Raw genomic sequence first — 26265 nt, 5'->3', positions numbered from 1 at the left:
GAAACCCACCAGAAGTGACCCCATTTTGGAAACTACACCCCTCAAGGAATTCATTTATGGTTTTTGTTATCATTTTGACCGCACAGTTTTTTCACAGCACCTATTTGAATTGGGCTGTGAAATGAAAAAAATGATATTTTTTCCAATAAGATGTCATTTTTGATCAAAATTTCTTATTTTCACAAGGAACAACATACCCCATTTTGTTGCCCAATTTGTCCTTAGTGCGGCAATACCCCATTTGTGGTGATAAACTGCCCTTTGGGCCCATGGGAGGGCTCAGAAGGAAAGGACCACCATTTGGCCTACTGGAGCTTTTCTGGTGCTAAGTCATGTGTGCAGAAGCCCCTGAGGTACCAGTACAGTTGAAACCCCCGAGAAGTGACCCCATTTTAAAAACTACACCCCTTAAGACATTCATCTAGAGGTGTAGTGAGCATTTTGACCCCACAGGTACTGTGTAAAAGATAATGCGCAGCAGATGGTGCAGTGTGAGATTTGCAATTTTATATATGTATATGCCATTTCAGTGTCCAATATAGTGTGCCCAGCATGCGCCACCGGAGATATACACCCCTTAAATTGTAATGTGGGTTCTCCTGGGTACGACAATACCCTACATGTGGCTGTTATCAGCTGCCTGGGCATACGGCAGGGCTCAGAAGGGAAAGATGAGGGGGGTAAGCTGTGCGGAGTGCATCAGGGTAAATTGAAAATCAAGGGATGTATGATACATTTTAAAACAATCTTTTATACAGAGCCCTGGTTTTTCGGGACACGTGTCACATTGGTATATTGTGTTCTTCCTTATCCCCCTCTTATAGCAGACTCTGCACCTCTTTTGACTCTTTCCCTTTCCACCGGTTTGGGGACCTTCTCCTGGAAAGTGTTGCCCTGGTACGATGCGCCCCCCCTTCCTGGTCCCTAAAGATTAGATCTTGAAATTCCAGGAAAGTTCCCCTCTGGCCTGCACATCGACGTAGCACATACGCATTGTACAAAGCCATCTGTATGATGTGCCCGGCCAGCTTCTTATACCTCACCGCATGGCGCTGTAGGGCTTCAGGACTTGATTTGACAAGTCCATCCCTCCCATGTACCTATTGTAGTCCAGGATGCAGTCTGGTTTGGGGGTGGCCTTTCCTTCATATATCCTAAATCTGTAGGTATACCCTGATGCACTCTCGCAGCTTATACATCTTCACGCCATACCTTGCCCTCTTACCTGGCAGGTACTGGCGGAATTGAACCCTCCCTTTAAAATGTACCAGGGACTCATCAATCGAAAAACACTTCTCGGGGGTGTATGCTTGGGAAAACCGGGCACTGGAACGGTCTAATAGGGGTCTCCGTTTATACAAACGGTCAAAACTGGGGTCATCTCGGAGTGGGCACGGCTCATTATCAGTATAATGTAAGAAGCGAAGTATTGCCTCATTTATTTATTTTTTTAGGTTCCAGTTAATTTCTGAAGTTGCTTTGAGGGGCCCATATATTAGAAACCCCTATCAAACACCCCATTTTAGAAACTAGACCCCTCAAAGTATTCACAACAGCATTTAGAAAGTTTATGAACCCTTTAGGTGTTTCACAGAAATTTAGAGCAAAGTAGAGGTGACATTTACTCTTTTTATACCATTTTTTTTATAACACAAAAGGATTTATCAGAGAAACGCAACTCAATACTTATTGCCCAGATTCTGCAGTTTTGAGAAATATCCCACATGTGGCCCTAGGGCGGTAATGGACTGAAGCACCGGCCACCGAAGCAAAGGAGCACCTAGCGGATTTTGAGCCCTCTTTTTTATTAGGCACCATGTCCGGTTTGAAGAGGTCTTGTGGTGCCAAAACATTGGAAACCCCCCAAAAGTGACCCCAATTTGGAAACTAGACCCCTTGAGGAATCCATTGTAGTTTTCATGGGGTGCATGCGGCTTTTTGATCAGTTTTTATTCCATTTTTAGGTGGCGTGGTGACTAATAAACAGCAATTCTACTATTGTTTTTGTATACTTTTTTTTTTTACAGCGTTCACCGTGCGCTATAAATGATATATTAACTTTATTCTGCGGGGCGATACGATCACGGCGATACCAGATGTTTATAGTTTTTTTTTATGTCTTATGGCGTTTGCACAATAAAATACGTTTTGTAAACAATCATTCACTTTTTGTGTTACCTTATTCTAAGAGCCATAACGTTTTTATTTTTCAATCAATAAAGCCGTGCGAGGACTTATTTTTTGCGTAACGAACTGTATTTTCCATCAGTACCATTTTTAGGTACATGCGACTTTTTGATCTCTTTTTATTCCATTTTTTGGGAGGTGAAGTGACCAAACAATTGTGATTGTGGTACGGTTTATTAATATTTTTTTTTACGGCGTTCACCGTGCGGGATAAATAACAAAATAATTTTGTAGTTCAGGCCGTTACGGACGCGGCGATACCAATTATGTATAGTTTATTTGTTTGTTTATATATTTTTATTAATAATAAAGGCCTGATAAGGGAAAAAGTGGGACTTTTACTTTTATTACTTTTAAAACTTTTATTTTCTTATTTTTACACATCTTTTTTTAACTTTTTTTTTACTTTATTACTTTGTCCCACTAGGGGACATGAGGGCAGGAGGCCCTGATCGCTATTCTAATACACTGCACTACATGCGTAGTGCAGTGTATTAGAACTGTCAGCTACTCACTGACAGCAAGCATAGTGGGTCCTGACGTTGTCAGGACCCACTAGGCTTCCGTCTATGGCATAGCCGGACGCCATTGTTTGGTGTCCGGTTGCCATAGTCACCATCGCCGGCCGCTATCGCGTAGCAGGCCGGCGATGGCAGCTTAACCCCTAAAAAGCCGCGATCTCTATAGAACGCGGCTTTTAAGGGGTTAATCAGCGGGGACACAGCGATCGGTCCCCGCTGTAGGAGCTGTGACAGCTGCTGAACAAGACAGCAGCGTCACAGCTCCTGTATGTGTCGGGAGGACGGCCGAAACGGCCGTTACTCCCGAGACGTACTATTACGGCATGGAGCGCGAACGATACAGCTGCCATGACGTAATAGTACGTCAAGGAGCGGGAAGGGGTTAAATGCAGCAACACAATAAAATATTTTCGAAAAAAAAAGGATTTTTATTGAGCAAAAGTGGAAAATCATGAAAAAATATACATTTGGTATCGCTTAGAATAAATTTATTATGTCAATTATAGCGCACGTTGAACTCTGTAAAAACAAAATAAAAAAAAAACAATGGTAGAATTGCTGATTTTTTCCTCTCTCCCACCAAAAGAAAGTTAATAAAACGAATACAATACATTATATGTACCCCAAAATGTTGCCATTAAAATGTACGTCTTGTCCTAAAAAAAATAAGCCCTCATATGACTCCATAGACTGAAAACCAAATAAAAATTATGACTTTCAGAATATGAAGAAGGAAAAACAAAACAAAAATATCGCTGCCTCCTTTGGTCCGAAATAGGCAGTGTTTTTAAGGGGTTAAGATAGTGATGGCGACAGTCATGTGACATGTCATGAATATATCATAAATCTGTTTTACAGAATGTTCCAAGTGAATCTATTGCCCCCCGTGAGAAGCCGATTATATTGCAGAGGTTCTACAACTGTATAAATGCAATGGTCTTTGGGGTAAGTAAAAATGTGCAGATTCAACACAAGAAAAGGAGATGATAAAATGGCGCAGCAAGAACACAAATGGCGCGGTAACCTAATATCTACAAGATTTTATTATTCCTCTTTCTATTGCAGGACAACCCACCACCTGTGGTTCCCAAAAAAGACCCCTCTGAATGTGAGATCAAACTTCATGCTCGGCTCATCAATGGCGTGGCCTGTGTCATCATGATGTCACCACTCGTCCTTATACTGTCCTTGGCTATAGTGCCTGTCCTGAGTGAGAGGGAGAAGGAGGAGGAGGAGCCCTCTGATTCTGATGAAGAACCAAACACAGAATCACCTCTGACAAGCACAGCTGAAGCCAAGGACACAACCAAAGAAAGTCACATTCAAGAAAAAGAAAATGTTCTGAAAGACCAAGAAGCTTGTAAGGAACCGATTTATACCCCTGAATTTCGGGTACAAGAATCCAGGAGAACACCAGTCCTGTCTAACAAGGAACGTCCTGGACCATCCACGGCTTCTGCTCCACAGGATGTGAAAAAGACACCAAAACCCAAGTATAATGTGGCATTCAGTAACATCGTCTGGGCCCGGTCAATACCTCCTGACAACACAGGACGCAAAGCTCCTTCTACTAATAGTCATAAGGAGAGGATTCTGGTTTATCAACGTCAACCATCCAGAACACCAGAGCCCAGAACACCAGAACCAAGAACATCAAAAATACATAATAAATCTGTATTACAGAATGTTCCAAGTGAACCTATTGCTTCTGCTCTACACGATGTGAAAGAGTCACCAAAACGCAAGTATAATGTGGCATTCAGTAACATCGTCTGGGCCCGGTCAATACCTCCTGACAACATAGGACGCAAAGCTCCTTCTTCTAATAGTCATGAGGAGAGGATTCTGGTCTATCAACGTCAACAACCCAGAACACCGGAACCCAGAACACCAGAACCCAGTACATCCGAACCCAGACGCACAAGAGCGAGAAGAAGATCTTTCTGGGGATGCTTAAGAGGCGAAGAAGACTGAGGTGAGCAAAAATGCCTCAGTCATCACAAGTGCTCACCTGTTCCTGAACCATCACTATTTCATCCAGATTACAGGTTGAGTAACGCCTCCTGAAGTCATCAGCATCTCACCTTCTTGCCACCTTATGACCACACTGTTGGGTTTGTCTATTCTCTACCATCTGCTGTCAGTGGTGAAGAACTGAGGTGATGGCCTCCAGTCTGAAGTTTACATCTGGATATGGCACAATGCCTGATGGTGACGACCTCCTGATGGCACACAGCCGGAGGGTCGTGACCTCTTGATGGCACACAGCCAGGTCCATCTCTTCTTGGAAGGGTCATCCATTAAAACTCTTTAAGTGAACACCAAGAATACCACTGACCATATGAAAAGTCCACCTCATCCTATAAAATCATGGAGGACACGTCCACTGGTGTCCACAGAAAGGTCGAACATTATTTTCTTATTATCAGCTCAATAAAATATCATAAAGCTGTAAAGTATCGAGTCATTTCTTATAAAGTAATAGTAAGAATAATATACCAAGTAAAAATAAAAAAGGTCGTCTACATGAAGCGGATTACTGATGGATCTTTATAAACACATTACATGACTTATCTACCAACATGTGAGAACAAGACATGGAGCGCACATCCACTTTTATACCTTCATCTATTGCTGCACAAACATGAACAGAAGGTTCTTAGAAAAATAATTATCAGAATGTATTAGTCCACTTAACACTTCACGGCGACCTATTTTAATTGAGTCCCTACTCTATTAGGTGCAGCACTGCACGGCGGCCGCCTTCGCCGCAACAAGGCACCTGCAGGGGGGCAACCCAAGAGCTCAACATTACCCCTGCTGAAAGGCGAGGCCACCTTGGCTCTATGTCACATTCCCCCACATGCACAATACCACAGCAACATAGACCACCACACAACACCACAACCATGTGAATAGATAAAAAATGTCACCTTGCCATGTGGACAAACTGAGGGCAAAAATGTGGAAACCCTAATGTGATCTCCTTCTAGACCGCGACCGCCATGCAGTGCTGCACCTAATAGAGTAGGGACTCAATTAAAAGAGGCCTCCGAGAAGTGGCTACTGGACTTATACAATGTGATAAAAATGTTTATAAGAACCTCATGTTTTAACCCCATTTCGGCCGTCTTCCCGACACATGCAGGAGCTGTAACAGCTGATGTCTTGTACAGCAGTTGCCGCAGCTCCTATAGCGGGGACCGATCGCTGTGTCCCCGCTGATTAACCCCTTAAAAATCGCGTTCAATACCGATCGCAGCTTTTTAGGGATGAAGCTACAATCGCCGGCCTGCTACACGATGGTGACTATGGCAACCGGACACCTAACAATGGCGTCCGGCTATGCCATCGATGGAAGCCTAGTGGGTCCTGACAAAGTCAGGACCCACTATGCTTGCTGTCAGTGAGTAGCTGACAGATCTAATACACTGCACTAGAATAGCGATCAGGGCCTCCTGCCCTCAAGTCCCCTAGTGGGAGAAAGTAATAAAGTAAAAAAAATTAACAAAGATGTGTAAAAATAAGAAAATAAAAGTTTTAAAAGTAATAAAAGTAAAAATCCCCCTTTTTCCCTTATCAATCATTTATTATTAATAAAAATATATAAATAAACAAATAAACTATACATAATTGGTATCGCCACGTCCGTAACGGCCTGAACTACAAAATTATTTCATTATTTATCCCGTGTGGTGAACGCCATAAAAGAAAATAATAATAAACCGTACCACAATCACAATTGTTTGGTCACTTCACCTCCCAAAAAATGGAATAAAAAGAGATCAAAAAGTCGCATGTAACTAAAAATGGTATTGATCTAAACTACAGTTCGTTACGCAAAAAATAAGTCCTCGCACGGCTTTATTGATGGAAAAATAAAAAAGTTCTGGCTCTTAGAATAAGGTAACACAAAAAGTGAATGATTTTACAAAAAGTATTTTATTGTGCAAACGCCATAAGACATAAAAACACTATAAACATCTGGTATCGCCGTAATCGTATCGCCCCGCAGAATAAAGTGAATATGTCATTTATAGCGCACGGTGAACGCTGTAAAAAAACTAGAATAAAAAACAATAGTGGAATTGCTGTTTTTTAGTCACCACGCCACCTAAAAATAGAATAAAAACTGATCAAAAAGCCACATGCACCCCAAGAAAACTACAATGGATTCCTCAAGGGGTCTAGTTTCCAAAATGTGGTCACTTTTGAGGGTTTTTCACTTTTTTGGCACCACAAGTCCTCTTCAAACCGGACATGGCGACTAATAAAAAAGAGGCCTCAAAATCCACTAGGAGCTCCTTTGCTTCGGAGGCCGGCGCTTCAGTCTATTACTGCACTAGGGCCACATGTGGGATATTTATCAAAAAGGCAGAATCTGGGCAATAAGTATTAAGTTGCGTTTCTCTGATAAAATCTTTTGTGTTATAGAAAAAAATGGTATAAAAAGGATTTTCTGACAAAAATAAATAAATATGTAAATTTCACCTCTACTTTGCTCTAAAAAAACACCTAAAGGGTTCATAAACTTTCTAAATGCTGTTGTGAATACATTGAGTGGGTCTAGTTTCTAAAATGGGGTGTTTGATGGGGGTGTCTAATATAGAGGCCCCTCAAAGCAACTTCAGAACTGAACTGGAACCTAAAAAAAATAAATTAGGCAATACTTGGCTTCTTATATTATACTGATAATGAGCAGTGCCCACCCCGAGATGGCCCAATTTTGACCGTTTGTATAAACGGAGACCCCTATTAGACCATTTCAGTGCCCGGTTTGCACAAGCATACACCCCCGAGAAGTGTATTTCTATTGATGAGTCCTTGGTAGATTTTAAAGGGAGGCTTCAATTCCGCCAGTACCTGCCGAGTAAGAGGGCAAGGTATGGCGTGAAGATATATAAGCTGTGTGAGAGTGCATCAGGGTATACCTACAAATTAAGGATATATGAAGGGAAGGACACCAGTATTCAGCCCACAGAATACCCCCCCCCCCCCTTACTGGGAGTTAGAGGGAATGTGTTGCCAGAAAAACATGTTTTTTTTTTTAAATTTAAACATTTAGTGTGTGGGTGATTAAACATTGTTCAAATTTTTTTTTTTTTTTTGGCACGAGCCAGGAAATATTATAAATTATTTCTAATTTATAATACTACCCATTTTTGGCCACTAGATGGGGCTGTTCCCAAATTGCAGCATTGCAACATTGGGTTAAAAGCCCTCGCTCTAGTGAGCTCTCAGCATCCACCCCTCCTTTATCCTGGCTAGTGCCGGGATAAACGAGGGGTTTGAAAGGTTTAACCTCCTACACTGTGTGTCGCCATTTTTTGAGGTAACCCACAGTGTAGTAGGTTTACATACAGTAGTAAACACACACAAACACTAACATACATTGAAATCTCTTACCTGCTCCTGCCGCCGCGGCTCCCTCCGGCCCGTCCGCTCCGTTTGCTGCCGCTGTTCCATGTGCACAAGTCCGGAAGCCGCGACCGGAAGTAGTCCACAGGAAAATGGTGCCGGACGGCGCCAATTTCGAATAGGACTGTGTGGGAGCGGCGCATGCGCAGTTCCCACACAGACGCCGTACACGGCAGTCAATGGGACGGGAGCCGTTCGCAGTCCCTATGGGACTGTGGCTGCCGTATTCCATGTCTGTGTGTGTCGTTAATCGACACACACAGAAATGGAACAAAAAATGGCAGCCCCCATAGGGAAGAAAAAGTGTAAAAATAAGAAAAGTAAAACACAAACACACAAATGAATATAAACGTTTTTATTAAAGCACTAACATCTTTAACATATAAAAAAATTATTTGCGATGACACTGTTCCTTTAATGCAAGAATTGTGTGGGATTTGGTGCACCCACTTCTGGACCCGGGTTACCACCTCTACCTGGATAATTCTTATACCAGCGTCCCGCTCTTCATGTGCCTCCAGAAGTCCTGCGGCATGCGGCACGGCTAGAAGAAATCTGAGAGGCCTCCCTAAGACACTGCTTGGGCAAAAGAAGAAGGGGTGAGAGAAGGGCACAATCCAGCAGCAACATATTGTGTGTCAAGTACAAGGACAAGAGAGATGTCCTTGTATTGACAACAATACATGCCCACACCAGCACACATGTACCAGTACGAGGTACCAGTACAGACACCCCCAAACCAGACTGCATCCTGGACTACAATAGTCAGATCAAGTCCTGAAGCCCTACAGCGCCATGCGGTGTGGTATAAGAAGCTGGCCATGCACATCATTATCAAGAACCTAATCTTTAGGGACCGAGAAGGGGGGGCACCCAGTACTTCTGGAAGCGAGGCCACACGCATCGTACCAGGGCAGCACTTCCAAGAAGTTCCCCAAACTGGCAAGAAAGGAAAATGGTCAAAAGAGGTGCAAAGTCTGCTATAAGAGGGGGATAAGGGAGGACACAATATCTCAATGTGACACGTGTCCCGAAAAACCAGGGCTCTGTATGAAAGTGTTTTAAAATTTACCATACATCCCTTAGATTTTTCATCTACCCTGACGCACTCCACACAGCTTATCCCCCTCATCTTTCCCTTCTGAGCCCTGCTGTGTGCCCAGGCAGCTGATAACAGCCACATGTAAGGTATTGCTGTACCTGGGGGAACCCACATTACAGTTTATAGGGTGTATATCTCCGGTGGCGCATGCTGGGCACAATATATTGGACACTGAAATGGCATAGATACTGTATATAGAAAATTGCAAATCTCACACTGCACCATCTGCTGCGCATTACCTTTTACACAATACCTGTGGGGTCAAAATGCTCACTACACCTCTAGATGAATGTCTTAAGGGGTGTCGTTTTTAAAATGGGGTCACATCTCGGGGGTTTCAACTGTACTGGTACCTCAAGGGCTTCTGCACACATGACTTAGCACCAGAAAAGCTCCAGTAGGCCAAAACTGAGCAGTCAAATTGGTCACAACAACCATAAATCAATTACTTGAGGGGTTTAGTTTCCAAGATGGGGGTCACTTCTGTGTGGTGTGGTCAAAATGGGAACAACAACCATACATGAATTTCTTGAGGGGTGTAGTTTCCAAAATGCTTCACTTTTGGGCGATTCCTACTGTTTTGGCACCTCAACACCTCTTCAAACTCGGCATGCTGCCTAAAATATATTCTAATAAAAAAGAGGCCCCAAAATGTACTAGGTGCTTCTTTGCTTCTGGGGCTTGTGTTTTGGTCCACGAGCGCAGTAGGGCCACATGTGGGACATTTCTAATAACGGCAGAATCTGGACAATACATATTTAGTAGTGTTTATCTGGTAAAACCTCCTGTGTTACAGAAAAAAAAATGGAATAAAATTGAAATTCAGCAAGAAAAATGAAATTTGCACATTTCACTTCCACTTTGCTTTAATTCCTGTGAAATTCCTAAAGGGTTAAAAAACTTTCTAAATGCTGTTTTGAATACTTTGAGGGGTCTAGTTTTTAAAATGGGGTGTTTTATGGGGGTTTCTAATACATAGGCCCATCAAAGCCACTTCAGAACTGAACAGGTACCTTAAATAAAAGGATTTTGAAATGTTCTTAAAAATATGAGAAATTGCTGTTTATGTTCTAAGCCTTGTAACGTCCAAGAAAAAAAAAATTTTTAAAAAAATGATGCCAATGATGCCAATCTAAAGTAGACATATGGGAAATGTGAACTAGTAACTATTATTTGGGGGTATAAACATCTGTTTTACAAGCAGATGCATTTAAATTCAGAAATTTTTTTCAAAATTTTCTCTACATTTTGCAATTTTTCACAAATAAATACTAAATATATCGACCAAATTTTACCACTAACATGAAGCCCAATGTCTCACGAGAAAACTGTCTCAGAATCGCTTGGATAGGTTTAAGCATTCCGACGTTATTACCACATAAAGTGAAATATGTCCGATTTTAAAAGTGGGCTCTGAGCCTTAGGGTATGTTCACACGGCCAAATTTCAGACGTATACGAGGCGTATTTTGCCTCGTTTTACATCTGGAAATACGTCTCAAATACGTCGTCAAACATCTACCTATTACTTTCTATGGGTAGAACGCTGTATTGTCCACACGACGCGTAATTTTACGCGTCGTACGGCAATTACGACGCGTAAAATTACGCCTCGTAAAAAGAAGTGCAGGACACTTCTTTGGACGTTTTTGGAGCTGGTTTCTCATAGACTCCAATGAAAACAGCTCCAAAAACGGACGTAAAAAACGCCGCGAAAACGGCGTGAAAACGCCGCGAAAAATGCGAGTTGGTAAAAAAACGTCTGAAAAGCAGGGTCTGTTTTCCCTTGAAAACAGCTCTGGATTTTCAGACGTTTTTGTTGACTACGTGTGAACATACCCTTAAGGCCAAAACTAGGTTGCGTCCTTAAGGGGTTAAGTAATAAGTAAATTAGTGTAAAGAGTGACTCCACTGTAAATAAGGATCAGCACAGGATAAGTAATGTCATGTATGTACACAGTGATTCCACTAGCAGAATAGTGAGTGCAGCTCTGGAGTATAATACAGGATGTAACTCAGTATCACTACAGGATAAGTAATGTAATGTATGTACAGAGTGACTCCACTAGCAGAATAGTCAGTGCAGCACTGGAGTGGTTGGAGCAGGACGTGTGGAGAGAGCTGCTGAGACATCCGTGCAGGCCTTAGATCGGGGGGGACTTTTCTTATCCTATCTGCCAAGGCCTCATAACATCTGCCTGTGCTCGGAAAGTACCCCGAAGGCCTCAGACCTCTTCCTCCCAGAGTATGTCGGCGGGAGGTAGAGGGTCATCCGAGCCGGCTGGGAATATGCAAACGGCCACGGGGGTGAGGAGATCATCTCGTGGCAAAGCTGCACTGGCTCCCACACCCTGAGGTTGGAACCCTGGATAAGGGTATGGAGATGCGGTCCGGCAGGGTGATAGAGGCGATGTAGCCTGGAGAAGGACTGGCCGCGGCAAGGTCCAGATATTTGGATAACAGTCGAATGGAGGAATGGGGACAGCTGAGGACCAGAGAGACAGAGGAGAAATTCAGCTCCCGTCTGGCCATGCGGTTGGAGGAGTACCGGGACCTCGGGAAGTCGCTGCAACGGCTCTAAGTGGACTTGGCGGTCGCCAGAGGCAGGGCTGCAAAAGCCTCAGGAGGTAAGAGGTCCCAATACCGTTTACACGTGAAGTCTTTATTAGAAGAAATAAAAGAAGTAGAAGAGAGACGAGAAAAGATTGTGGCAGGCGGAGGGGTGTTTAGTGAAAAATTAAAAAACAAAGAAAGGTTTGCCAAGATGGCATCACCTGTAAAAACAGAAAGCATGGAGGAAGACAGCTGAGCCCCAATAACACCAAAGAAAAATGTGGTGGAGAAAATGGAGTATAACACAGTAAAACCCAGAGAAGACACAGATTCTGAAGCAGCGAGGAGCAGGGAGGAGAAGGAGGGTGGACAGACAGCTGAGAGAAATCAGGAGAGCTTTGAAACTGACAGTGTGCAGCCTCCAGGATTACTCACTCAGATCCGTAATGTGTAGTCGCCAATATCCTTCCACGGATTCTGTTTTGGTGCGGAGTTACCCGTAGAGGAGGAAAAGAAAAAGAAAAAAATATATAAGAGGAAAAAAAAGGAAAAGGAAAAAAAATCTGCAAAGGGATCATACAAAAGGTCTTTCCTGTGCTCTGAGCCATATGAAAGTCGGGATTGGGGCACAGGTCCAGCAAGACCCCCCCAGCTACAGCCTCTGCAGTGAGGCTGGGGCGGGAATGCGGGGAGAGTGTTACGGGTCCAGCAGTAAAACACGTGGTGGTCAAAATGGCGCCGGACGCCAACCCCTGCAAAGAGGGCGGTTATGCTCGCCTGGTGATGCCAGGGGGTGTGTCCCCGTATCCCGTAGTTGGTGAACCCGGGAAAGTAGTCTCTGATGCTAGTCAGGGGTCAGGAGAATGGGTAAACCAGAAACCGGATGTGGTGTCTGAAAGCCGGAAGTCTGTCGGTGACGCAGTAAAGCCAGCAGACGTTCCGGACAAGGGCAGTCACAGAGGAGGCTCCGGCTCTGTTGGCCACTCCTCTGTGGGAGAGGGGAGTTGTCCGCTGCTGGATGCGGCTCCAGTGACGTCAGTGGCTCCTTCGTCCGCATCGCTGCAAAGCGGTGTAGGCGAGAAGGGAGCTGCTGGCATCGGGGACGACTTTGGCCCCTCTCCCAAAAATGTTCAGTGCATATAACAGATTGAGGTTAATGAGGCGGAGGGCACTGCGGGGACACCACTTATAACACCTGGTGGTGTCTTTGCAAAGGTGCCTGATGATGCGGAGACTGAAGCAATATCTACCCACACAAAATCTAAAGTGAAAATACATAATATAGAACCAGGTCTGGCCGGGAGGATGACTGCAGGGGGAACTGATGTGTTAAATAAAAAAGTTGCGGACTATGGATTTGTAAACTGCTGGGGGTATGCAGGTGTCTGTAAATAAAGTTGCTGGAGTGTCTGCTGGTAATGGGGTGTTGAGTGCTGTGTCTGTTGGTGGTGAGGTGGTGGCTGGAGGGGATAAGGTATCAACCACGGGCAATGGGCCTGGCGCTCATTTTGCTGTGACATCTGGCAGGTCTTATGCTGGTGTCGCAGTGGGGGGACAGCGGGCCAACCCATCTTCATCCTCAAGGTCCTGGGACGGTAACTTACAACAACGTCTCTTGGACGCTTTTAAAGAGAGAAAGCAAACTAACCGTAGGGGGAATGCAGAAGGACTTGTCTTTCTGGATAGACAGATATGGTCTAAATGCCTTCCGAGAGCAATGAGGATATCAGTGGTCGCTCCCAACAGCCGGGCAGGCTGTAGCCAGGAAGAATGTGGTCCGTCTCCGGTGGCGTGACAATGATGCGTGCCCTCCCAGAAAGAGGGTAGTGGAGCTGCTGCTGGGGATGGGCTTTAAGGCGAGTGACATCTTTGCCTTGATACATCCTCATGGCTCGGTCGAGTTCGACATCAGCTTTGTTCACCCAGGGGACCTTGAGGTCTTCTGGGGGAATTACGAGCTGGTGGAAGACGAGCCCGGCTGGCGAGACTTTTTTGCACAAGCAATTTCTCGCCAAAGTGGTCCCAAGAGAGTCACTCTCTTGTATTGATATCTTGACCTGGTTGGGAAGGTACGGAGAAGTAGTAGAGATGCCACGGTAGAACTTAGACGAATTTGGCATCTGGTCAGAGGCCTGGACGTTGATGGTAAAATTATGTCATCTGGGACAGACATGTCCCACATACTATCGTCTGCTTTCCTGGGTACAGATCGAATCCTTGTCTTCTACCAGGGGCAGCCGAAGCTGTGTCACCAGTGTGGTGACCCCTCACATTTGAGTGGGAGCTGCAAGGTGCAGAAGTGTGCTCATTGTCGGGGGATTGATCATCTAGCTGCATCGTGTGACCTAATTCGCTGCAACCTGTGTGGTGACTTAGATCACCCGTTCAGTCGGTGTCTTCGTTCTGTCGTCAATGCTTGTTCCAAACCTGCGGAGGATGAAACGAGGGAGGCCTCCGTGGGTGAGGGTGAGGGCAGAGATGATGGGGCACAGGGGCAAGGGAAGAATGCGAAGAGGGGTTCCCCTTCTTGCCAGAGAAGGGCGGAGAAGCGAAGGAAGGAGAGGAAGTGCAATGTGTTTATCATGAACTGACGGCAGTGTCACAATTCTAAGCAGCCGTGCGGACAAGTAACTTGCCAGAGGAAGAGGACAGATGCGGAGGGTTTGTGGTAGTCACAATAAAACTCCACCGCTCCGTCTACGTGGGAACTCACCCCAGGCTCACAACATGAGGTGCTATGTACAGCCCGGTGACGTATACTAAAAGAGACGGTGTCTGACAGATGAGAAGGACCAAAACAAGTCCTGATGTGGAGGTGTGAGGTGAAGGTCACTGGTTGTTGTTACTCATATGTAAGAAGTACATGGCAGCAATGAGAGCCCGGAGGTTATGTTATCTGGGTGTCTTTAGGTTTGGGGAAGATGCTGCCCATGACCTGTTGTGTCTGCAGGGGTAAAAGTCCCATTAGGACAGTAAGTGACAATGCAACAATTATTACCATTAATAAAAATGTAGACTTATATATATTACAACCAGCAGAAGTTTGTAGATTATACCAAGACAAGCATTCTGTATCCTGAGGAGAATAGGGACAATTAGGACCACTCCGAAACCTTGGAAGTCCAGGTACAAAGGGGGATTACTCATAAGGAGTAGCTCGTCTCAAGCTGGTGAAGAAATCCAAAACCCCTACCCACCTTGTTCGAGTGGTCAGTAGTAGGTTGCTAGGCAAGGCTCAGGGATAGAGTAATAATATTTTTAGGGGGGACTGTCAGGGATCATTACCATGTATATTGTTTGCAAAAATATTATCCTTACATATATATATCAGTATATTACACAAAGAAATCGAACCTATGGAACAATGGAGCCTGTATAAGGAACACGCCTATGGAAGACACCAACCCTGGAATGCAAGAGGAGTGTACAGATGAACTTACAGCTGAATAGAGCCAATGGGGCTTAAGCACGCCCCACCTTCCTACAGAGAAGATTTTTTGTAACTCTTTGTTCAATAAAAGTTTAGTTCTTGCTTCCTACTTCGCTGAGGGAGGATGTGTACCAACATTTGTCTGCTTGGTATAATTCTTCCATGCATGCCCTCAGTTTCCAATTTACAGAGGTGCCTATTCGGTGTGAAATAACAGGGAAAAGGAAGTTTAACCCTGACAGTTGGAATTTGCTTTTGTCATGTAGTCCAAGACTGTTCAGACAGAATCCACTGTCAACATTGTTGTAATCAGTATCTACCCCACGTATGTTAAACCACACTTTTAACTTTAAACTCCGAATAAAATTGTACAAATCCAACTCCAAACCAATCCATCGTTTGGCTTGGGCAGAAAGACAGTTCTTTGGACAAGACCAATGATTGTATAATGGGTGTCAAAACAGTGGATGATATATTTACCACTGTTTCTGAGGATATTTCTCCTTGTTGGGTGTGTTCCTCATTCCTTGTGGTCGTAAAGTCCTCTGTTGGCGCGTTTATCTTTGTTCTATTCCTCCTTCGAAATGCCCTCCTAGTACTCCTTCTGGGTCCTGTATGTTGGATGGCCTAAAAATCACCTGTATTGGAATTGGGATTTTATTGATGCAAACCCATATATATAGGATATGTAACTATTACTACTATATACTGTACATATACATAAGAGCTACATATACTCAGTGCTGTACACACCATAGAGGCAGACCACGTCACTGCTATGGGGCCCGAGGTGAGGGGGGGCCGGCACTGATCCTCCTGCTTCCTGACATAGAGCCATAGTATTTCCTGCAGCTCCCATTGTATTTGCTGCAGCCACCACTAGGGGGAGCTCACTACATAGAGATGTTTACAGCATCCATTGAGTTCAGCGTTACCTGTATAAATCCATATGAAGCAGCTCCCCCTAGTGGTGGTGCAGGCAGCCAGTGATTTATCATGTTTGGAGATGTACGGGGGAGATTTAGTAATGTATATATGTCAGTTGTCCGCTGTAAATACAGTGACATATTTGGTGTTCAGACCTATTCTACTTTTCTGACATACGAGTCAGATACGAGTCGTGAGGAGCGAATTGTTTATTATAAAATATCTTATCTCCTCACACGCTGCATCAGTAACAACAGAGCTCCAGCTATAAAGATCTGATAGAAAATAATATTATGAACATTAACGTAATAAACTATTAGCACATTTGTCGGAGCTCTCAGTGGGGGTGGGGCACATATTACGTTTTGCTATGGGGCACTATGATGTCTGTACGTCCTGCATATACTGTACAGATATATTATATTATAAGGACTGGTCACATGACATAGAAAAACGGGATTATGGCGTCATTCCTCTTCTCTGTTTACACCTGATAACGTAACGTCCACATATAGAGAACGGCGAGTGGCGGTGCAGGAACGTTACACAATTAATAAGATTATTTATTAGTCCTGAAAAGTCAGCGCTGCTCCTCCATATTTATTACTGAAGTTACCATAGTAACTGAAATCCCTCCCCTCCATGAGAGCAGCACCCGCTACATTCTGCCCCTCACCCGGAATATGGCGCCAGCCACACTCCTAAACTTCTGATAGCCAGAGACTGGCACCCCCCAACCAACATGGCGTCCAGAGACATATACTACATGTATACACCCTGTAACAGCAACATAAGGCTGAATGCACAAGATGCGTATACGTGTGGCTATGCCGCGCGGATGGCGTAATACAGTACCAGCATAGTCAATGAGATTCCAGGAAATCTCATGTACTCGCTGCAGTATTTTTCGGGACGGAAATTGACCAGCAATGTGATTTTTAGAATCCGCAGCATGTCAATTTATTTTGTGTTTCCCCGTGCAAATTATATCTGCCTAGTGCTGTGGAAAATCACACCAAAACCCGCAGCATGAAAACGCGCCGAAAATCTCATCAAAACGTAAAGAAACGTATAGAAAAACGCATGATTAGGTGCAGTTTTTACCTCAAGTTTCCTGAGTATTGCTGCGGTTTTAGTGCGTATCTTCCGCAGCGTGTGCATGAGGCCTTATCATATATCCTGGTATACAGGAGAAGAGAAGTCTCACTATGGCGCTGTCACACACGTCACCAGCACTCCCCAATGTCCAGGGACAGTACAAGAAACTCAAGATTTTACTATAGAAATAACTAAATCTGGAAATTGTGCTGGTCACATGATGTCTTGTGCTGAGTGATGATGTCACATGGTGGTGACATGTGGTGCGTGATGTCACAGAGGGTAGTGTGGTGGCTGATGATGTCATGTGGTATTGTGTGTGGCATTCTATTTCCCCTGAGGAAGCTGCAGTGTAAAGCAATTCTTGGCATGCTGAGCACCAGGTAATCCCAGGTTTCTGGTTCTTGTGATTATTGTATGTTGTTGAGTAGAGGCTTTATATTTACCCAGTACTATCCATCTATTGGTATATTATTGTCCTATTGAGACAAGTATAGTGACTGTAGTTTTGCCCTGTTTATCTACACATGGGCTTCTGTTCATACATGTTTTTAAATGTTTTTATTTGTGTGTCATATATATATGTTTTGGATCAATAAAAGTTTTTTCTTTTTTCAAACTATTTGTATTGGGTGTGCGCTATTTTGATCGTGCTATCTTTTCTTGCTTTCATCAATTTAGTCGTATGTGGTATTGTGTGGTGGGTGATGATGTCACAGAGGGTAGTGTGGTGGGTGATGATGTCACAGAGGGTAGTGTGGTGGGTGATGATGTCACGTGCTATTTTGTGGTGGGTGAAGATGTCATGTGGTATTTTGTGGTGGGTGATGATGTTACGTGGTGTCGTGTGGTGGGTGATGATGTCACAGAGGCTATTGTGATGTCACAATGGGGGGTATATAAGGGGGTTCCGTGCACCTGCAGCTTGTATCTCATTGGCATCTTGGTGCTGAGAGACCCCTTGACGTTTTGGAGACAATGAGGATTATCCTATTACTCCTGTTTTTGAACTTGATCTACCCCGTACATTGCGGTACGCTGCCGGTGAGTACATCTCTATTATTACATATGGCGGGTGCCTAGAATCAGCTGCGACAGGGTGAGGTGATGGGGGAGGGGGTAACGATAATGATAATGTCCTGGACTTAATTATGGGTCCATGCTACTGTTCCTTTAAAGCCCAACAATAAGTAAATGGGGTAAATGTGACCCCCTCTTATAGTGACAAGTCCATAGTCTGTAACTCAGTATTGGGCCATGTTAGTGCAGTAAGGCCCAGAGCGGAGCCGCCATTACCCAAGGGACAATTCCTGAGTCCAAAATCAGTGTCTGGGGGAGGGGTATCTAGACGCTGGGCCCCTCTCCTGCCTCCGTCCCCACATCTGCAGCTCCACAGGGGGGCCACACTTTTTAGGTATCGTGGTCTCTAGATGAATGTAAGGTTGTGTAGGGATAATGAGATGTAGTAGGATGATATATAGACATATATTGGAGAGTAGATGAGTTGTTGGTTTTTTAGGGTCCACACAAGGAGAAGGGCCATGTTGATGTTTCTATGTGACCCCTCCATAGTGTACCTCCATACTGAAGATGATCATTTTTAATGGTTCAGGAAGATCATTCAAAGATGGCGGCCTCATGTATCCACACTGTATAAGAGGAAAACTGTCCTAGTTACCCATAGCAACCAATCACAGAGCAGCTCTTATCTCCTAACTGTTGTGCTACAATGAAAGCTGCTCTGTGATTGGTTGCTATGGACAACAAGGACATTTTTTCTATTAGACTGTTATGATACATGAGGCCCAGAGTCTCAGAGTCACATGATGTCTAGTGGTGTGTGATGATGTCATGTGGTATTGTGTGGTCGGTGATGATGTAACAAAGAGAATTGTGATGTCACAAAGAGAATTGTGATGTCACAGAAGACATTGTGATGTCACAGCTGGGGGTATATAAGGTGGCTCCACCCACCTGCAGCTTCTATCTCATTGGCATCTTGGTGCTGAGAGACCCTTTGAAGTATTGGAGAAAATGAGGATTATCCTATTTTTTCTGTCTTTGTACTTGATCTACCCCGTACATTGCGGTACGCTGCCGGTGAGTATGTTTCCCTTATTCAATATGGCTGTCACTTGGAATCGGCTGCGGCAGGGTCAGATGATTGGGGGGGAGAGAAATTATCTGCTATAAAGGGGGAGATATGACAGGAGAATATACAGAGGATGTGAATGGTCAGAGCGGATATAAGTGTGGGGTCTGTGCAGTATATATATCTATAGGGGGCACATATATACATATACGCTGCTCTGTATGGGACGGAGGTGACTATAATGATCATTTTGTCTCTCGCAGGACTTTTCATACTGGACTCATCACCTTCCATCATATGAAAGTCCAACCACCAACCTGATTCCATGGACGCTGGAGGTAAATCCACAACTTCTTCTTATATTATATATGGAATATTATTTTCATGGATGACGGGGACGCGGACGTTCCTTGTAGAACTTGGGGGGGATGGGAATAGACTTTTGTGATGTCACTGGCTTCTGCACTGTGATTGGCTACATTCTGGGCCTCTAGAACATTCCTCACCATATATATAAATATACTGCACTCTTCTATGGAGGCGATATAGGACTATAATGATCATATTGTCTCTTACAGGACCTTTTCTTCTGGATTAAATATCTTCCATTCTATGATGGTCCCTCCGAACCCCAGAAAACATGGAACTTTGAGGTAACGCAACAACTTTCTACTGATTTCTGACAAAACGTCCTATTAGAGGGGTTGTCTGGTGTCCTTTACTCCATTTTGCTGATAGAGGGGTCACCCCCACTCAGGACCCCCCTCTACTAGCTGCTGCTGAGAGTCTCATGTAATATGTCTCTCAGCTCTGGAGGACAACAGGCCGGCATTGAGAACAGTGGACGTCCGGTGATTTCGGGGGCAGTTCATTATTTAGGTCACTAGTAGTGGGGGCTCCCGTCATTATCCTGTCTCTGTGGGACCCACAATCTGAAAAAAGGGGGTGTCCAACCAAACCCCCACTTTACTCTTCTTATCCGGGGTATTACAGCCACTTCTTGTCTTTCAGGATTTCCAGTCTGAGGACGTGGTTCCACATATACGGATCGTATTCCAGCTCTTTGGGGTGAGTTACTTGCTTGTATCTGGTTGTATCACCAGTATAATATTTATTATCAGGAAATGTCGGCTCTTCATAGAAACAATAGACATAAAGTAGATGAGGAGATCCTAATAATCATCTGTACAGGAATATAGATGTAATAATCCCATTACCTGCACGGGATAGAATAGAGTCTACATTACATCTATCACTTGTGTTGTAGGGATTTCTATCTGACCCAGTTGGGGACCCGTACGTTCCTCCTGGACATACAAGGACACGAGAGTGGTGCATTGGGGTAAGTAGCTTCTCTATTGTTGGGGCTTATTATTCAGGGACTCTATAGGTTAAAGTTCCTTTATAAGTTGTGGGTAGAACGGGCATTTCTGCTGTGTTACTATGGTGACCATCCCGATTTTAACCCCTTCCACCCTCCTCTGTAATAATACGTCATGGCTTGCGGTAAGTTAACGCGAGCTGCTGTAGTATTACAACGCTGTGATAGCAGAGACTCTAATCGCCGGGAATGGAGAAAACTCTGATCCTGGACTTTTAACCCCTTAGTGGCCTCCCTCTGTCACTCCACCGGACTCCATGAAAACGGATCGTGGTGTGCCGATGGGTATCTATGGCAGGTGTGGCATAAATGGAAGCCTAATAAGCTGCCTGCCAGTTTTACACTGACACATATAATGCATTGCAATACAGAAGTGTTACATAATGTATTATATAAGTAATCAGAAAGTCAGATGTTCAAGTCCCATGTGGGGCGAACAATAAAAGTTAAAAACATTTTGTAAAAATATTTAAAAATACCTGAAAGTCGCTGTTTTTTCCCTGTACAAAGCCATTTATTTTAGAAAAACTGCAAAAAATGAAAAAAAAACCTATACATATTTGGTATCACTGCCTTCATAATATACTAAAAATCAACAGCAAAATTGTTGTTTTTTGATCATCCCGCCTCTGAATGAAACTGAAATCCAAGTGAAAAGAATATAGTATGTACCCCAAAATGGTACCAATAAAAACTACAACTCGTCCTGCAAAACATAAGACAACATAGAGCTCCTTTGACTAAAAATAAAAAATGATAGGGGTCTTTAAATGCAGCAACACAATAAAATATTTTCTAAAAAAAAAGGATTTTTATTGAGCAAAAGTGGAAAATCATGAAAAAAAATATACATTTGGTATCGCTTAGAATAAATGTATTATGTCAATTATAGCGCACGTTGAACTCTGTAAAAACAAAATCCAAAAAACAATGGTAGAATTGCAGATTTTTTCCTCTCTCCCTCCAAAAGAAAGTTAATAAAACGAATACAATACATTATATGTACCCCAAAATGTTGCCATTAAAATGTACGTCTTTATCTAAAAAAAAAATAAGCCCTCATATGACTCCATAGACTGAAAACCAAATAAAGATTATGACTTTCAGAATACGAAGAAGGAAAAACAAAACAAAAATATCGCTGCCTCCTTTGGTCCGAAATAGGCTGTGTTTTTAAGGGGTTAAGATAGTGATGGTGACAGTCATGTGACATGTCATGAATATATCATAAATCTGTTTTACAGAATGTTCCAAATGAATCTATTGCCCCCCGTGAGAAGCCGATTATATTACAGAGGTTCTACAACTGGATAAATGCAATGGTTTTTGGGGTAAGTAAAAATTTGCAGATTCAACACAAGAAAAGGAGATGATAAAATGGCGCAGCAAGAACACAAATGGCGCGGTAACCTAATATCTACAAGATTTTATTATTCCTCTTTCTATTGCAGGACAACCCACCACCTGTGGTTCCCAAAAAAGACCCCTCTGAATGTGAGATCAAACTTCATGCTCGGCTCATCAATGGCGTGGCCTGTGTCATCATGATGTCACCACTCGTCCTTATACTGTCCTTGGCTATAGTGCCTGTCCTGAGTGAGAGGGAGGAGGAGGAGGAAGAGCCCTCTGATTCTGATGAAGAACCAAACACAGAATCACCTCTGACAAGCACAGCTGAAGCCAAGGACGCAACCAAACAAAGTCATATTCCTGAAAAAGAAAATGTTCTGAAAGACCAAGAAGCTTGTAAGGAGCCGATTTATACCCCTGAATTTCGGGTACAAGAATCCAGGAGAACACCAGTCCTGTCTAACAAGGAACGTCCTGGACCATCCACGGCTTCTGCTCCACAGGATGTGAAAAAGACACCAAAACCCAAGTATAATGTGGCATTCAGTAACATCGTCTGGGCCCGGTCAATACCTTCTGACAACACAGGACTCAAAGCTCCTTCTACTAATAGTCATAAGGAGAGGATTCTGGTTTATCAACGTCAACCATCCAGAACACCAGAGCCCAGAACACCAGAACCAAGAACATCAGAAATACATCATAAATCTGTATTACAGAATGTTCCAAGTGAACCTATTGCTTCTGCTCTACACGATGTGAAAGAGTCACCAAAACGCAAGTATAATGTGGCATTCAGTAACATCGTCTGGGCCCGGTCAATACCTCCTGACAACATAGGACGCAAAGCTCCTTCTTCTAATAGTCATGAGGAGAGGATTCTGGTCTATCAACGTCAACAACCCAGAACACCGGAACCCAGAACACCAGAACCCAGTACATCCGAACCCAGACGCACAAGAGCGAGAAGAAGATCTTTCTGGGGATGCTTAAGAGGCGAAGAAGACTGAGGTGAGCAAAAATGCCTCAGTCATCACAAGTGCTCACCTGTTCCTGAACCATCACTATTTCATCCAGATTACAGGTTGAGTAACGCCTCCTGAAATCATCAGCATCCCACCTTCTTGCCACCTTATGACCACACTGCTGGGTTTGTCTATTCTCTACCATCTGCTGTCAGTGGTGAAGAACTGAGGTGATGGCCTCCAGTCTGAAGTTTACATCTGGATATGGCACAATGCCTGATGGTGACGACCTCCTGATGGCACACAGCCGGAGGGTCGTGACCTCTTGATGGCACACAGCCAGGTCCATCTCTTCTTGGAAGGGTCATCCATTAAAACTCTTCACCTCAGTGAACACCAAGCCTACCACTGACCATATGAAAAGTCCACCTCATCCTATAAAATCATGGAGGACACTTCCACCGGTGTCCACAGAAAGGTCGAACATTATTTTCTTATTATCAGCTCAATAAAATATCATAAAGCTGTAAAGTATCGAGTCATTTCTTATAAAGTAATAGTAAGAGTAATATACCAAGTAAAAATAAGAAAGGTTGTCTACATGAAGCGGATTACTGATGGATCTTTATAAACACATTACATGACTTATCTACCAACATGGGAGAACAAGACATGGAGCTCACATCCACTTTTATACCTTCATCTATTGCTGCACAAACATGAAAAGGAGGTTCTTAGAAAAATTATCAGAATGTATTAGTCCACTTAACACTTCACGGCGACCTATTTTAATTGAGTCCCTACTCTATTAGGTGCAGCACTGCACGGCAGCCGCCTTCGCCGCAACAAGGCACCTGCAGGGGGGGCAACCCAAGAGCTCAACATTACCCCTGCTGAAAGGCGAGGCCATCTTGGCTCTATGACACATTCCCCCACATGCACAATACCACAGCAACATAGACCACCACACAACACCACAACCATGTGAATAGATAAAAAATGTCACCTTTCCATGTGGACAAACTGAGGGCAAAAATGTGGAAACCCTAATGTAATCTCCTTCTAGACTGCGACCGCCATGCAGTGCTGCACCTAATAGAGTAGGGACTCAATTAAAAGAGGCCTCCGAGAAGTGGCTACTGGACTTATACAATGTGATAAAAATGTTTATAAGAATCTCATGTTTTAACCCCTTAACGCTCAGCGACGTAAAATTCCGTCGCGCTGACCACCCCGTTCGCGCTCAGCGACGGAATATTACGTCGCGGGATCAACGGCCTTTTCGGCCGTCTTCCCGACACATGCAGGAGCTGTATCAGCTGCTGTCTTGTACAACAGTTGCCGCAGCTCCTATAGCGGGGACCGATTGATGTGTCCTCGCTGATTAACCCCTTAAAAGCCGCGTTCAATACCGACCGCAGCTTTTTAGGGGTTAAGCTAAAATCGCCGGCCTGCTACACGATATTGTCCGGCGATGGTGACTATGGCAACCGGACACTTAACAATGGCGTCCGGCTATGCCATAGACGGAAGCCTAGTGGGTCCTGACAAAGTCAGGACCCACTATGCTTGCTGTCAGTGAGTAGCTGACAGATCTAATACACTGCACTAGAATAGCGATCAGCAATGGCGGATTATAATATGGGCGATTCGTGTGGTCGCCCGGGGCCTGAGGCTGCCAGGGGGCCCATCGGGGCCCGAGGCTGCCAGGGGGCCCATCGCGGCCCGAACCGCACACAAACGTAAAAAACTATGCAGCGCTACCGCGCTGCCCGCTTCCGACTGAATCTACGTCCGCATGACGCAGATTCAGTTGGGTTGAATGCTGGAGCCTCGCCCCAGCATTCACTCTGCCGTGAGCGGCTCGGTGCAGGCAGGCGCGATGTAGTGACGTCATCGCGCCTGTCTGCACGGAGTCACTCACAGCACAGTGCAGAGGAGGAGAAGCATCCCCCACCGTCGTGGGAACCGGGATAGGTAAGTAATTATGTTTTCTTTTTTATTAGGTACGTACATATGGGGCATTATACTGTGTCGGCTATGGGGCATTATACTGTGTCGGCTATAGTGCGTTATACTGTGTCAGCTATGGGGCATTATACTGTGTCGGCTATGGGGCATTATACTGTGTCGGCTATGGGGCATTATACTGTGTCGGCTATGGGGCATTATACTGTGTCGGCTATGGGTCATTATACTGTGTCGGCTATGGGGCATTATACTGTGTCGGCTATGGGGCATTATACTGTGTCGGCTATGGGGCATTATACTGTGTCGGCTATGGGGCATTATACTGTGTCGGCTATGGGGGCATTATACTGTGTCGGCTATGGGGCATTATACTGTGTCGGCTATGGGGCATTATACTGTGTCAGCTATGGGGCATTATACTGTGTCGGCTATGGGGCATTATACTGTGTCAGCTATGGGGCATTATACTGTGTCGGCTATGGGGCATTACACTGTGTCGGCTATGGGGCATTATACTGTGTCGGCTATGGGGCATTATGCTGTGTCGGCTATGGGGCATTATGCTGTGTCGGCTATGGGGCATTATACTGTGTCGGCTATGGGGCATTATACTGTGTCGCAGCTATGGGGATATTATACTGTGTCGCAGCTATGGAGGCATTATACTGTGTCGCAGCTATGAAGGGCATTATACTGTGGGGGCAGCTATGGGTGGCAATATACTATGGGGGCAGCTACGTGGGACATTATACTGAGCAATTACAAGAGCTGCAGGTCCAAGGGGGGAGATGCTGTGTAGAACAATATACAAGGGGGGATTGTTGTATAGCACTATATAGAAGGGAGCGCTGTGTATCACTATATCTAAGGGGGATTGCTGTGTAGCACTATATACAAGAGGGGGAGGGCTATGTCACGCTATTTACAGAGGGGGAGGACTGTGTAGCGCTATTTACAGGGGGCTGTGTGTGGTGCTATCTACAGTGTTTGACACAATTATATTCAGGGGCGCAGTCTATGGTGCTATAATATTTAGGGGCACAGTGTTTGTACTATTTTATTCAGGGGCGCAGTGTTTGGTGCTATTATATTTAGGGGCACAGTGTGTGGCACCATGATAATATTATCTTTGTTTATAGGTGTGGAAATGTTGGAAAAGTGAGGAGCCAAAGCTATCTGAGTGTCAAATTCTGCAGAAATGGGTCATGGCCGGGAAAAGTCGTCATGAAGTCTGGACTGGATGGAGAAGAGGAAAAAAACTACCTCGTCAC

Source organism: Rhinoderma darwinii, chromosome 3, assembly GCF_050947455.1.
Source record: "Rhinoderma darwinii isolate aRhiDar2 chromosome 3, aRhiDar2.hap1, whole genome shotgun sequence".
Taxonomy (NCBI): domain Eukaryota; kingdom Metazoa; phylum Chordata; class Amphibia; order Anura; family Rhinodermatidae; genus Rhinoderma; species Rhinoderma darwinii.
Note: the sequence above shows the minus strand (reverse complement) of the source record.